This window comes from Cuculus canorus, chromosome Z, assembly GCF_017976375.1.
Source record: "Cuculus canorus isolate bCucCan1 chromosome Z, bCucCan1.pri, whole genome shotgun sequence".
Classification (NCBI taxonomy): Eukaryota; Metazoa; Chordata; class Aves; order Cuculiformes; family Cuculidae; genus Cuculus; species Cuculus canorus.
In genome coordinates, this window is record NC_071441.1 from 38,412,248 (window position 1) to 38,426,801 (window position 14,554).

A 14,554-nucleotide genomic window follows, 5' to 3' on the forward strand; every position below is an offset into this window, starting at 1 on the left:
ACAGGCTGCGCAGGGAGCATCCAAAACACGCGCAGATGTGGCCCTCCAGGAAGCGCAGCCCCGGTGCCGCTGGGAGCTACACGGTGCCCTTAGAAACCTTTTCTAGCCTTAATACCGCCCCCCGCAGCTGCGCAGCACGTGACCCGCACCCCCCGGACCGCGCCCCCTCCCCGGACCGCGCCCCCTCCCCGGACCGCGCCCCCTCCCCGGACCGCGCCCCCTCCCCGGACCGCGCCCCCTCCCCGGACCGCGCCCCCTCCCCGGACCGCGCCCCCCCGGCTCTCCCTCCAGCCCCGCCCCCGGAGCCCCGCCCCGCCCGCACCCAGGCGCAGGCGCGAGGCGATCAGAGCGCGCCAAAAAGCTTGGAGCGCCAAAGCCTTTCAAAGCCGGGGGCGCGAGCCGCGGTGCGTGGTAAGCGGCTGCGGAGGGGGCGGGGCCGGGGCCGGGGGCGCGCGGGAAGGCGGAGGTGGGCGCGGCGTTTCCCGCCACGGAGGAGGAGGAGGAGGAGGAGGAGGGTGGGGGGAGGCCTCGGTGCCAGCGAGGGAGCGGCAGAGGGGCGTCCCGCCCGCCCCGGTTTCGGGGCCGCCTCTTGGTTCCCGTGCGTGGCTGGCGCGGTGCCGGCTGTCAGAGGCTTCCGATGAAGGAAATGCGCGTTCCGGCTCGCAGCGAGGACGTGGTCGATGTCTGCTGCTGAAAAAGTCTGGAAAGAGACGCTTCCCCCGCCTTCCCTGCCTGCATGGGCTGTTTCCCTTCCTTCTATGAAGTTAGGAAGCCCAGAGATACTTTCTTACATACCCTACAGAGAGAGGGAGTAAAAAGTTTACGGCTGCGTTTTGGGTTTTGCAGATGTGCCAACATCTGTACTGTGCATTCTGATCAGACATCTCTGCTGGCGGAGAAATGAACGCCAGTGCCGTGTGCTTCCACCAAGTGCTGTCGGGAAGCATGGCTGCCCTGAAACTAAAGATTGGGAAGACCGATACCCCGTAAGCGTTGAGAGAAATTCCCGGTTTGATATTTTTGGTTTTGGTTCACAAATGTAGGTAATTAAACCACGACTTTCCACTCCTTTGAAATTTTCCATATTGTCATCTATGATCATAGAATCACAGAATGGTTTAGGTTGGAAGGGATGTTAAAAATCATCCAGTTCCAACCCCCCTGCCATGGGCAGGGACACCTCCCACCAGACCAGACTGCCCAAGGCCCCATCCAACCTGGCCTTGAACACCTCCAGGGATGGGACATCCACAACTTCCCTGGGCAGCCTGTGCCAGTGCCTCATGAATCTCATCGTGAAGAAATTCGTCCTTATGTCTAGTCCAAATCTGCCCCTTTCCAGTTTATACACATTGCCCCTTCTCCTATGTCTACAAGCCTTTGTGAACAGACCTGTCTTGATGTGGTAGGATAAAATGGGGTGATGGCTACTGCTCTATATCCCGGTGAAGAATCCTTTAGGTGGGATTTGTGGGGCATAACATTCTAGTGATGGCCTTTGAAAACCAGTGGAATCTTAAGAATTTGAGAACTTTTTCCAATATATAAGGATCTGAAGTGCTCCACCCCAGTGTGAATTCTATGAATCTTTTTTGTAAAAGGAAGGCTTTCTTGTCAACAGCCATTAAATGGGTTAACGTTCAATTTAGTTTCCGAGTTAGATGGATCGTTTGCTGTGTTACTTATGTTTATCTTCTTTGCTCAAAGTTCAAAAATTGTGTCATAAGAATTCATCATCGTCATATGATATTTGAGGCAGAAATTGAGATGTTTGTCAAGAATGTTGTGAGCTACTGAGAGGTCTATGAAAATCTTCTGCCTGTTGAATTTGGCATTGCTGGAAAGCCCTCTTGTTCACTTTTTTTTTCCTCCTTGTGGCAGTCTCCTCCTCTCTCTGTGGACGTTTGTTCACTACTGCCATCTCTTGGATAGAAGCTGGCCTGTTGAGCGTTTATGGTGTTAGTCCTTGAGTGGTTGGTTTATAAAGAGAAGGTGAACGTCGCTACGATTGCCTGTCAACAGAGACTAGTCTTTAGAGAACATGGCAGTGGGAAAGCATTAGTCAGGAACAGATCCTGGAGGTTTTCTTTTGTCTTATAGGCCTGTATCGAATTTTGATAATAATTTCTGTGCTTTTTGTTTTAGTTTCCTTGGGAAATGAAATCTATGTGATTCGACATCTTCATGTCTGTTGTATTGAACGTGAAGTGTTGAACATGTTAGTCTATTTTAACCAAATTTGAAAGCAGGATGAAGTTTTGAAAACAATTTTATTCTTATATATTTCCTAAAAATCGAAGACAGAGTCAAAGAGAGAGACTGGTTTTCCACATTTTGTTTGGCAGTGCCTAGTCAGCTCACGAATACTGGCCAGCAAGATGGTGTGCTCATGAAAGTAACTGTCGGATGCCATGGATGAAAGTGTCATAAAGGACACCACTGGGAGTTGGGGTTTTTAAGGGTAATGTTATGGAGAGTGTAAGTTTCCCATTTGAACTAGACGCAGTTGTTATCCTGCTAATGGAACAGACTTGTGCACTAAGTTTACTTTCAAATCCTCTCTCCATTCAGGTGAGGAGAGAAATTTAGGAGATGGAGGGGAATGGCAGCAGGTTCCTGCCCAGTGCAGCAGGTGTGTCTCCCCTGTGTCAGCCTCTGCTTCCAAGGTTCCCTTGCACAACAGACATCATAGAATCATAGAATAATTAGTGTTGGAAGGGACCCTAAAGATCATCTAGTTCCACCCCCCTGCCATGGGCAGGGACATCCCAGTAGATCAGGCTGCCCAAGGGCCCATCCAACCTGGCCTTGAACACCTCCAGGGTTGGAGCATCCGCGGCTTCCCTGGGCAACCTGTGCCAGTGTCTCACCACTCTCATGGTGAAGAAATTCCTCCTAACTTCTAGTCTAAATCTGCCCCTTTCCAGTTTATTCCCATTGCCCCGCATCCTGTCGCCATAGGCTGTTTTGAATAGTCCTTCTCCAAGCAAAACATCAATGAGAATGGTGCGTCTCATAGCCTAAAGATGTTCCCTAGGTTAAGACATCCAAAGCCATCCATTAAAATGGCCTCTGTTAAGAAGAAAATACAGGTTATTGTCATAGGGGACTCCTTTCAAAAGGGAACAGAAGGACCCATCTGCAGACCAGACCCATTACACAGGGAAGTTTGATGCCTTCCTGAGGCCTCAGTTAGAGATGTGGAAAGAAAGCTTCCAGCCCTGGTCAGGATCACGGGTTATTATCCACTGTTGATTTTCCAATTAGGTAGTAAGAAATTTGAGAGCAATTAAAAGGTAGTTCAGGGCTTTGGGATGTATGTTGAAGGGTTTAAGGACACAAGTTGCTTTCTCCTCTCTCATTCCAGCTACTGGGAATGATGAGGGAATGAATAGGAAGAGTTGGGAAATAAATAACTGGCTATGAACCTGGTGTGAGGAGCAAAACTTTGGATTCTTTGATCATGGGTTGATGGGCAAATCGCCAGGCTTGCTATCCAAGGATGGGTACACCTGTCCCCAAGGGGCAGAAGGATACTCACCAAGAAGCTAGCAGCACTCATTAATAGAGTTTTAAACTAGGTGTGAAGAGGGAGGGGGAGAAAACCAGGCTTGATCGAAAAAAGCCTGGGAATGATATTTCAGTTTCTGAGGGATGGTGTGGTGGCAAGGACCCTTGGTCTGCCACCTCAAAGGAAGTGAGGAATAGCACTTCAAATGGCACCATGGAAGGATTCAATAATTCAGTAAGTAGTTGCTTAGGAATTAAGACTATTCCCCTTAGGAACACAGTGGGATCAACAGCCCGGCTGAAGTGCATCTACACCAATGCATGCACCACAGGCAATAAATAAGAGGAACTAGAAGTTATTGTAAGGCAGGAGGACTATGATATAATTGCCATTATGGAAACCTGGTGGGATGACTGGCATCACTAGAGTGCTGCTGTGTCTGGCTACAGACTCTTCTGGTAGGATAGGTGAGGAAGGAGAGATAATGAGGTAGTCCTCTGTGTTGGAGAGAGTTTTGACAGCCTCTTACTCATTGATGGTGATGATAGGGTTGAATGTCTATGGGTGAAAATCAGAGGTGCACCCAACAAGGCAGATGTTACAGTGGGACTGTGCTGTAGACCAGCCAGACAGGATGAGGAGGCTGATGAGTTGTTCTCGTCAGTTTCCCAGGGCTCAGTAGTGCTTCCCCGGGGCTGTTCAATGTCTTTATCAATGGCCTGGACAAGGGGATTGAATGTACTCTTAGCAAGTTTGCGGATAACACTAGACTGGGAGGAAGTGTCAATCTGATTGAGGGTAGGGAGGCTCTGCAGAGGGATCTGAACAGCCTGGATTGATGGGCTGAGGCCAACAGGATGAGGTTTAACAAGGCGAAGTACAGAGTCCTGCACTTGGGACACAACAATGCCATGCAGTGCAATGGGCTTGAGGGAGAGTGGCTGGAAAGCTGCTTGGCAGAGGAGGACCTGGGCATGTTGGTTGACAGTGGCTGAATGTGAGCCAGCAGTGTGCCCAGGTGGCCAAGAAGGCTGATGGCATCTTGGCTTGCATGAGAAACAGCGTGGCCAGCAGGACCAGGGAAGTGATTCTGCTCTTGTACTCAGCACAGGCGAGGCTGCATCTCGAATCCTGGATTCAGTTTTGGGCCCCTCACAGACATTGAGGTCCTGGAACATGTACAGAGAAAGGCAATGAAGCTGGTGAAGGGGCTGGAGAACAAGTGTTACAAGGAGCGGCTGGGAGAGCTGGGGTTGTTTAGCCTGGAGACGAGGAGGCTGAGGGGATACTTTACTGCTCTCTACAACTACCTAAAAAGGAGATTGTAGAGAGGTTGTAGAGAGGTGGGTGTTGGTCTCTTCTCCCATCTGACAGGTGATAGGACAAGGGGGAATGGCCTCAAAGCTGTGTCAGGGGCAGTTTAGACTGGACATTAGGAAAAAATTCTTCACGGAGAGAGTTATTGGGCACTGGCAGAGGCTGCATAGGCAGATGGTTGAGTCACCATTCCTGGAGGTATTTAAAAGGCAGGTGGGTGAAGTGCTTATGGATATCAATTGGTAGTGGACAGGTACAGTTGGAACTGATGATCTCAAAGGTCTTTTCCAACCTAATGATTCTATGATTCTATAAACCATAATTACTTTTCTTTCTTTTTCCCTAAGCCATATGTTTCACTATACCTACAGTTGTGAAGGTGCTGTTTTTGACAAAGATGTATTTCCAAAGATAAGTGAAGGATGGAACAATTTATTCCTTAAACAATAATTCTGAAGATATTAGAGTCCTTTGATATCCATGGAATTGTTTTCCACATGTGCAGGAAGATGCATATACTGTATGAGGCTAATCCCAAATAAAAATCTCAAGTCTTCGATTTGTCAGATGATTTGGCTTTTTTCATTAATGCAATGTTTTATCCTAAGCTGATCTAAAAAATGTGCAAAAGTATGGCAGGTTGTAAAGATCTTATTACATATATAAAGAGTAGAACAGCTGTCAAAAATGAAGTCAAATCTTGAATTGAACAATTGTAACTTTCACCAAGAAGGGTATCCCTAGACTGAATTTTCCCCTTAATGTTATCATAAACAAGTGTCATTATTATTTATATTAATAAAATGAGGACAGCGGTAATGCTAATTAAAAATCTGTTTTTTTCTTTATGTAGCTTTGAATTAAAAAATCCTTTGTATCTTGAAACTTAGAGGTACAGCCCACCATCTTCTGAGATTACTTTAGGACCACATAGATTGTCTTCTTTATAAGTTACAGAAATGTAGAATGTGTTAACTGGTAAGGGCAAATAACTTTGTGAGTATTGCAAAAGTATTTAAAAATTAGTGTGACTTAGTTATGCATTTTATAATACTATAGAAATAATAGTGATTTTAGATGGCTGTGACAAATGGTGTGAGATGATTTGAGTGTGAGTTAAACACGGAAAAATGATTAATAGTCCATATTAATTATTTAATTAAGCATAAGCATAAATTAATAAATCATTATAATTTAACACAATCTAAAGACACATGAATTGCTCACATGTAATCTGCAGAGCATCAGTTATGGTAATCTGGCAAAATAAACTTCATGGTGCTACTGCAGCACAAGGAACTTTGTAAGTGTTTCCGAGGAATAAATTCTTTTTATTTGCATATGGAGCAAATCTGATGTTTTCAGGCACGTATTAATGGTTTTATTATCAGGCAATTATTATTAGTTTTATAGTAAAAAAGTACTCTGTATTATTACTAAACTTTAAAATTAGAGCAGTGCTAATCAGGCTTCTGTAGAGGTGAAGTAGAACAGGCCTTGGAAACCTAAATAACTTGTTTAGTGTTGCGTGTGAAGTGTGTCAGAAGTGAGAGTCAGACTCGTAGGCTTCTGACTCCTGGAGCTAAACTGCAAGACTGTCCTTCCTCCCTGCTAGTAGATTCACCAGACATTTATTTTATGAATTTCTTTATTAACTATGTGGCTGTATTGAAATACTTCAAACAGCAACTGTAATAACATATCATAATATACAACTAAATTGACATATATGAGTGTCCAGAGAGAATAGGCTAAGAGACATACCAGTGGCTAGTACTATTTTCCTATATTGAACTTAAAATTTCTCATCTGTTGCCAACTGCTCCAAATTCATGAGGAATTCCCTTTTCATAGGAAAAACAAACTCTGTAGCTTTAATTTCATGCCAGAGGTGACTTTGCTGAATCGTGAGTTTTTCATGAACATGTGTAACAAAAATCTTATTGGCAAGTCACAGGATCCACTATTAGCACATTAAAAAGTACAAGCACAAGGAATACACAGGAATAATTGAGAATTCCCCAGATCTATGCCTCATTGCTCTGAATGTCAATGCCCTGCCCTGTGTCTATACTAAATGCCCACATAGCTAATTGTTGCTTCTATATGAGTTTCAGTGAATCACTGAAAGCCTTTACTCTAGATGTTTCTGAGGAAACTTATGTCTTCTTGTTTGCAAAGAATGAATAGCCTGATTTAATGGATATGAATAGCATGAAACCTTGTCAATGGACTCCAGGGACAACTGTCTGTGGGAGTGTGTTAAAATAATATGCAACAAAAAGGTGTGCATGTTGATGTGGATGTCATGAAGTTATTTTTATTCTTCTGAAGAATACATTTTTCTTTTTCTGTTACGTGTACTTAGTGCCATAAATATATCTTATTCAGAAGATTTTTTAATTCTGTGCCTATTTCTGGGTCTGTATAGTCAAGGAAAGAGGGGAGAAAAGTAAGAGAGCTTTTGGTAAGATTTTTTTATGCCAAAGAGAAATGCAATCTTTCACTTGCAAACTTACTGTCACTGTATGTGGGTCATGTGAATGCTTCAACTGATGTTAGAAATAAGTAATTTTACTTACATTTATTATATTGTCAGTAGAGTTCATACAAAAGCAAGTATGTATAAAAAAGTTGGAAAGAAAATACTTACCCATGATTGTTGTGTGGTCATTTTTCTTTTTGGTGGAATATTGCCCTTCACCGTTGCATAAACCATTGTGTCATGCTTGAAAAGCTTAGATTGAATAATAGACTGTCTTTGAGGAAATCCTTGAGAAGCAGTGTTGTCTAATGGGCTAGAACATGTGAGATTTGTATCTTAGTTCTTTCTGTGATTTGTTTCCTCAGTGACTTTGGACAAGTAATTTTCTGTTTATGCCTATGTTTCCTTATGCAGAGGTGCTTTAACTCTGTAGAGCTGAAGAATGTCAAGGAAAGGTATATGCTTCATCACTATACTAAATATTAGAGATTCTTAAAAAAACCCAGCCTGGTTCTAGAGATTTTTGGAGAAAATGAATTCACTTAGTGTAAGCAAGACAACTGCATACACTGTATGAATAGCTTTGGATGTCAATATCAGAGGCAGTACTTTAACTGATGTTAAAATATTCACTATTAAGAGTTTGGACTGTGTGTCTTCTTTTTCTTTTATCTATGTAAGTCAGGAGTAAAGCTTGAATTTAACTGAGTTGCATGGCTGTTAAAGAAGCATAACCATTGGAAATTTGAGGCCTTTAGTATTAACTTACAATTGAAGAAAGAAAGGCTGATCATTTCTCTATGTCTAAATAGATTATGTTCCTGTCCTCCCCGTCCCCCGCTTTTTTTAAAGTGATGAAACAAAAGTGAATATTTTCAGACTGTGTTACCGTGTTATTTGCAGAATCTTCTCCACAGGTTGTTTGAAGGAAGATGATGTTCTAGCAGGAACTTTTTTAGGCTCTTCACCACACCTTCTTGTGATTTTAGTATATACAGATAGAAGTGAATGCTCTTCCTTGGTGTAATGTATTCCTTGTATTCTTAATACAAAGGAATACCTTTCTACTTTTACATTACAGGTCATATAGGACTGCTCTGAAGAGGGGACTAATGCTCTAACTTGCTGCATAAAATTTAATGTATGTTCTTCTACTTATGCTTGGAAACTAGGGAATTACTGTATATTTTATTAATTGCAGAACCTGAAGTATAGTTTCTAAAAGGCAAAAAAAAAAAAAGTACTGAGACTTAGTATATCTGCAACTTCACTGGTAGTTCAGATTATCGTAACTCTGGAAAGATAGAAATGCTCTTAATTTCAGGGTGAAGCTTCGACTTAATCTCTAGTTAAAATTTGTTTTTCAGAGGAACTGAATTTTAAGGAAATAAATTTCTCTATTCCATGCAAGCAGTATACAAATTAACAGGAGAGGAATTCAATGATGAGGGAAACTTGGATGATCGTTTTTTTTTATGATTGGGTCAGAATTGAATAGAAATGTAATAGAACAGAACAGACTTAAACTAGACTGTTTTAGTTGGAGGGCACCTGCAATGATCATCTGATCCACCAGCCTGACCAGTTCAGGACTGACCAGAAGTTAAAGCATATTATTAAGGGCATTGTCCAAATGCCTCTTTTTAAGGCACTGGCAGTCATGGGATGTCCACTTCTTCTCTGGGAAGCTTGTTTTGGTGTATGACCACCCTCTTGGTAAGAAATGCGTTGTCATCTCCAGTCTAAACCTCCCCTGACACAGCTTTGACCCAGTACCATGCATCCTATCATTGGATCCCAGGGAAAAGAGGTCAGCACCTCTCTCTCCACATCCCCTCCGCTGGAAGCAGCAGAGAGCAATGAAACTGCCCCCTCAGCCTTCCTCTCTCCAGACTAGAAAAAACCAGAGTCCTTAGCTGCTCCTTGCAGGACATGCCTTTCAGCGCTTCCACCAGCTTTACTGACCTCCTCTGGATGCAATTCAACGACCTTCACATCCTTCTTAAACTGTGAGGGACAGAACCACTCACAATACTCAAGACCAGGTTGCCCCAATACTAAATACAGCAGGATAATCACCTCCTTTGATCAGCTGGTTATGCTGTTTGGTGTAACCAGGTTGCTTTTTCCCCCTTTTGGCTGCCAGGGCACACTGCTGACTCACATTGAGCCTGTTGTCAGCTGGCAAGCTAAAGTCATTTTTTTCCTAAAGAAGTCCATCAGTGAATTTAAGCTGGAGGAGACAGTGATAACCACATGTAAGCTGAAGGTGAAATCTATATTGGGTACAAAAATGATGCTATGTCTAGGTAATTATAATTCATTCACGTTTGCTTTACCTTACATGAAGCTATGTGGTAACAGAGTATTTGCCAGAAGTAGGTAATGAAATCTTTGTAGTCAAAGTTTGTTTCAGATAGCCCACAAGATACTGAATGATGCGTTAACTGGCAGAATGGGCATAGGAGGAGGGGTACAAGCAATAAATTATGCCTAACAAGAATTTGCCGTTATTGCTAATAGCTCTAACTTTTCTGTTCTAGTGACTTGGTGAGCGCTTCTCAGTGTGTTGAATGCACCATGTGAAATTTAGGCCCCATTGAGACTAACAAAATTTTTTCCATTGATGTAAGCAGAATCAGAGTTTTGTTTCTTTTTGTGTAACCTGCAAAAGAAGTTCTACTTTACGTAGTGTTTAGACTACTGATATCAGAAGGCCATGTACAATTGACGTGTGATGTTGCTAGCCATAGCATAGCTAAACAGGTGTTAGCAATGACTGGACTTTTTGCAAAGTGATTTTAAAAACACGTTACTTTTATTTTTATGTTACCAGATATTCTTCAGAAGAAGTTTTGCCTCCTGTAGTTCAGAGGCTGAATCAGAACCAATGCCTCTCTCCAGAGTTGCATTTATTTTTTTTTTTTGCATTGTCATCTTAGCTGCATTTTTCTCTGTGCAAACTTTGTTATAGCTGTTGCCATTAAAAATGAACTGGGCTGAGGGAAAAGGCTCTGTCCAGGAAACTACATCAAGAATATTTTAACATTCATCTTCATTAGAGTTATCCCCCAAAATCTTTATCTCTCACGCATCAGGACAGATTGTTACACTCCAGTGACCTGACTGTTACCAAAACAATTTTGGAAGGTTTCCCGTTTACATTGTGTGAGACAAAGCACGTAAGTTTTTTCTGTCAATGAGGAAATATATTGAAAAGGAGATGTGCTTCACCCCCATGTTTCTAGCGGACTATGAGGGTCTGTACTCTTTTGTGATTCTGTTCACTGTGCCCAGTATGTCATTTTGAGCTTCTGCTGTATTTAATCATATAATGTTCTTACCCTTCTGTACCAGTGGGAGGTAAGCAATTCAGATATGGAAGAACAAGCAAGGAGGTAAAGTGTGAGCTAAAAGCCCCTGTTTATTTAAAGTCTGGCTTTTGGTTTGGGAAGGTCACGTTGATCTGTTTAACATCATTGTGCACCAGTCAGATGTGGGATTTGCTTTATTGCCTTGAAACAAATTTCCATTTTGTACGTGCATCTGATTCCTTGCCTGGTGGTATGGGCAGCTTTATGTGGGTCTTGATGGATTTTGATTTGGCTAGATCTGACATTGAAATTCTTCTAAATTAGGACATCCTGTGGTTTGGTACTTTGCTGAACTGTGTAGAGCCTTCTGCCAGAGAGGTAAACATAGCTTACCTCATTGTCTCTTTTGTCTTCTTAAATTTAACTTATTTTTGAAAAAAACCCTTGTCATATTGGAGTCTTAATAGCTTGGTTGGTGCATTTCTTGCAGGAGTTAATTCCAGTGGCTTGTGATTAGACTTTGTATTCAATTTGTGTCTAAAAATAACAATCCTTTCTGTGGGCTGGTAATTGCATCTTTTGTATATGGAGGTGATAGTTAATTGCCTTGTTGTCCTGTTAAGATCCACTATGAAAAGGTAACAAATAACATCTGTAAAATCCAGCAGTATCACTCTTGAATGCCTTTCACAGATGGATGTCCAGAGATATTATTTCTGCCTTTCCAGTTAAAGAAGGTTTTATTCTTAGCCACTTCAGATGGGGTAGGAGGTCAGAAGGAAGATCTCTGCTGAAAGACAACCCTGCCATTAGAACCAGAAAGTTTTAAAGTTAATTTTTGTGTCAAGTGCTTACTGATAACAGTACTTATAAAAGGGAAGACTAATAGATGAGGTTTTTTTAGTCTTGAAGATTATTGTGTAACGAATATGAAGAAGAAGGCTTTATATAGTCCTTTTGGGAGGAGAAGGAGATGTAATGTTTCAGAGCATTCTAGAAAGGGAGATCATGTATGAATCCTAGTAATGCGTGTTTCCTCAAGGCATCGAGTCTTCTCTATTCCTGCAGGGCAACAGAATGCAACTGGAAACATAATTTTTCTGTTTGCAGTGTTACTCAGATCAAACCTGTGCTGTTCATAAAAGTAGCTGTGTTAATGGCCACAGTCACTTATTTTCAGTAAGATCTGAGAAGGTAATTCAGAAGGCAGATCTGACAATCATTTAAAATACTAATTATTGGAATAAATAGAGGAAACAAATACAGAGGAACAAAATGGAGGAGTTAATTACTTTCTATAGGAGAACTGATAGTCTAGATATTGAATGATGATGCCACTCATCTGCTTGACAGTTACCAGATTTTGCATGCTCCTTAGCAAACGTTGGTTTCTGTAATTTGGCTAAACTGTTCTTTGGTTGTATTTGCAAAGGAAGATATATTTGAATGTCATTTGTTTTAATTTAGAAAGTGCATGTAGACAGGCAGTTTTCTATAATAGTGATTTGTTATTTTATAAAATGTCTGTGAATGTAGGCACAAAGTAGATGTTTAATGTAGAGAAACAGTTAATCAGAAAATAGTATCTATGTTCTGGATAACTGCTATTTTTCTTTCATTTGGGAAACCTCAAAATACCACCCATTAGATAATAAATTTGTGACGTGATTATCGTCATCTTTGAAACATGAAAGCAGTAAGTTGTTAGTTTTCTGCTCTATTAGGGTATCAGCCATGCTGTATCATAATTGAGTGATTAACCAAGGAGTCAAAATCGTGGTATCTTTTGATTGTGTAATATACCGAGTGCTTGCTTCATGTCTAGTCTCCCAGTTCCTAGTATTCCTCCTGTAATTGTGACAGTAACAAAAATGCACAAAAGGACTATTCCTACTGCTTTTGTAAGTGTTAACAACCACAGAAATAATTTGAATTTGGTTTATGTGTTCCATAACCTATACTACTTGGGAACTTTGGACCGTGATGTCGTATAAGTATTTTAACTGTATTCTTGTTTTGTTTCTTTCCTCTCAAGATGAGGTTACTGATGGGCAAGATTTGAGAGATGAGATGAAATAATGGGAAGTGAAGTGTTAATTTGGACCAAAGATCTGCATAGCATTGGTTCAAGGAAAAGGACACAAATGAGAGCTTCATGACTTGAATGCAAGCTTTTGTCACAGTTCTTTGCGATGCTGTGAAATAAGGCAATACTTTACCTTAATGGTATCCGAAAGTGCCTTCTACTTGAAATCTTTTGATTTATTTAAAAATAACAGCTCAGTTGACAAGATTAAAGACAAACTAAGTACTAAAAGCTGATTAATAGTTTTGGGCAATCTATTAAACAAAGTTTGGGGACATTGAAATCTATGAAAATTTGTTACTAAATTTTCTGTGATTGATGGGAATTCTGAGGAGCTGTAATGTTTTAGCAACCACACAGAACCATAAAATGGTTTGGGTTGGAAGGGATGTTAAAAATCATCCAGTTCCAACCCCCCTGCCATGAGCAGGGACATCCCACTAGACCAAGCTGCCCAAGGCCTTATCCAGCCTCGCCTTGAACACCTCCATGGATGTGGCATCCCCAGCTTCCCTGGGCAACCTGTGCGAGTGCCTCACCACTCTCATCGTGAAGAAATTCCTCCTAATGTCTAGTCAACTCTGCCTCTCTCCAGTTTATACCCATTGCCCCTAGTCCTATGACTACAAGCATTTGTAAACAGTCCCTCTCCAGCTTTCTCATAGACTCCTGAGGTACTGGAAGGTCACTATTAGGTCTGTTTGGAGGCTCCTCTTCTTCAGGCTGAACAACCCCAACTACCTCAGCCTGTCCTCGTATGTGAGGTGCTCCAGCCCTCCTCTGGACCAGTTCCAACAGCACCATATCCTTCTTATGTTGAGGATTCCAGAACTGGACACAATATTCCAGGTGTGGTCTCACAAGAGAGGAGTAGGTGGGCGGAATCACCTCTCTCGACCTGCTGGCCACTCTTCTTTTGATGCAGCCCAGGACACGTTTGGCCTTATGGGCTGCGAGTGCACATTGCTGGCTCATGTTAAGCTTCTTGTCAATCAGCACCCCAAGTCCTTCTCTGCAGGGCTTCTCTCAATCATGTCATCCCCCATCCTGTATTGAACCTGGGATTGCCCTGACCCAGGTGTGGGACCTTGCGCTTGGCCTTGTTGAACCTCATGTATTCCCTTTTGTTACAGGTGAGTCCTGTGTTTCAGAATTTGTAATACTGCAGAAGTTACTTTGCCTCCACTTGATTTTTCTCTTTTTAAGGGTTTACTTGAAAAGGTTTTGTTTCTACATTTCTAGAGAGAAAAAAAAAATCGTCATTCTTTTACTACCTCACATGCTGTATGCACAGATATTTCATTTTCAGACTATAGATAAAGAGATAGTCATGAGAAGTTTTCTGTAAACTTTGTTGGTGTCTGTTCTACCCTTGCAAGTAGTTTCCTGTCTGACAAAGGCTGGTAATATTCAGGTATGTCTTAACCTAGAAGGCTGTGTCCATGTGTATATTCGTATGTAGCAGTAACTCTTGTTCAGTGGAGTGCCTTGGTATACTATAGGGTTTTGCCTCCAGATCTGGTAACAAAAGTTACTGGCTAAAGTATTCTATTACATACACTAATCCTGGTAGCTACCTTGACAGAATAAAGCTAATCTTAAATAATAAAGTGCCTTTCTTATTGTGGAGATGGGATTTCAGACTTCTGGAAAAAGACCATCCTCACCTTATGATGCCTGTAGCATTCTGCATACTGGAATAGTAGTTAAAGATACCTGCTACAGCAGATGAGCCTTCTTGATTTGCTTATGTCAGATCCTCTGTTAATTTGCAGTCAACTCATGTGACTGGCCCCAGAATGCTGGAATGTCTGTGGGAATACAATCCTTTTTTTGCCTTT

The 14,554-nt window shown here is 41.8% G+C and overlaps 1 protein-coding gene across 1 annotated transcript in view; it reads left to right on the forward strand.

The window, feature by feature from the left end:
• The first annotated feature begins 304 nt into the window (after positions 1 to 304).
• The window catches only part of FANCC (FA complementation group C), an 89,244-nt gene continuing 74,994 nt past the window's right edge, over positions 305 to 14,554 (forward strand). Inside the window, exon 1 of the mRNA XM_054054737.1 lies at positions 305 to 411. The gene's annotated coding sequence lies outside the window, so the exon portion shown is untranslated. The remainder of the gene's footprint in view (positions 412 to 14,554) is intronic.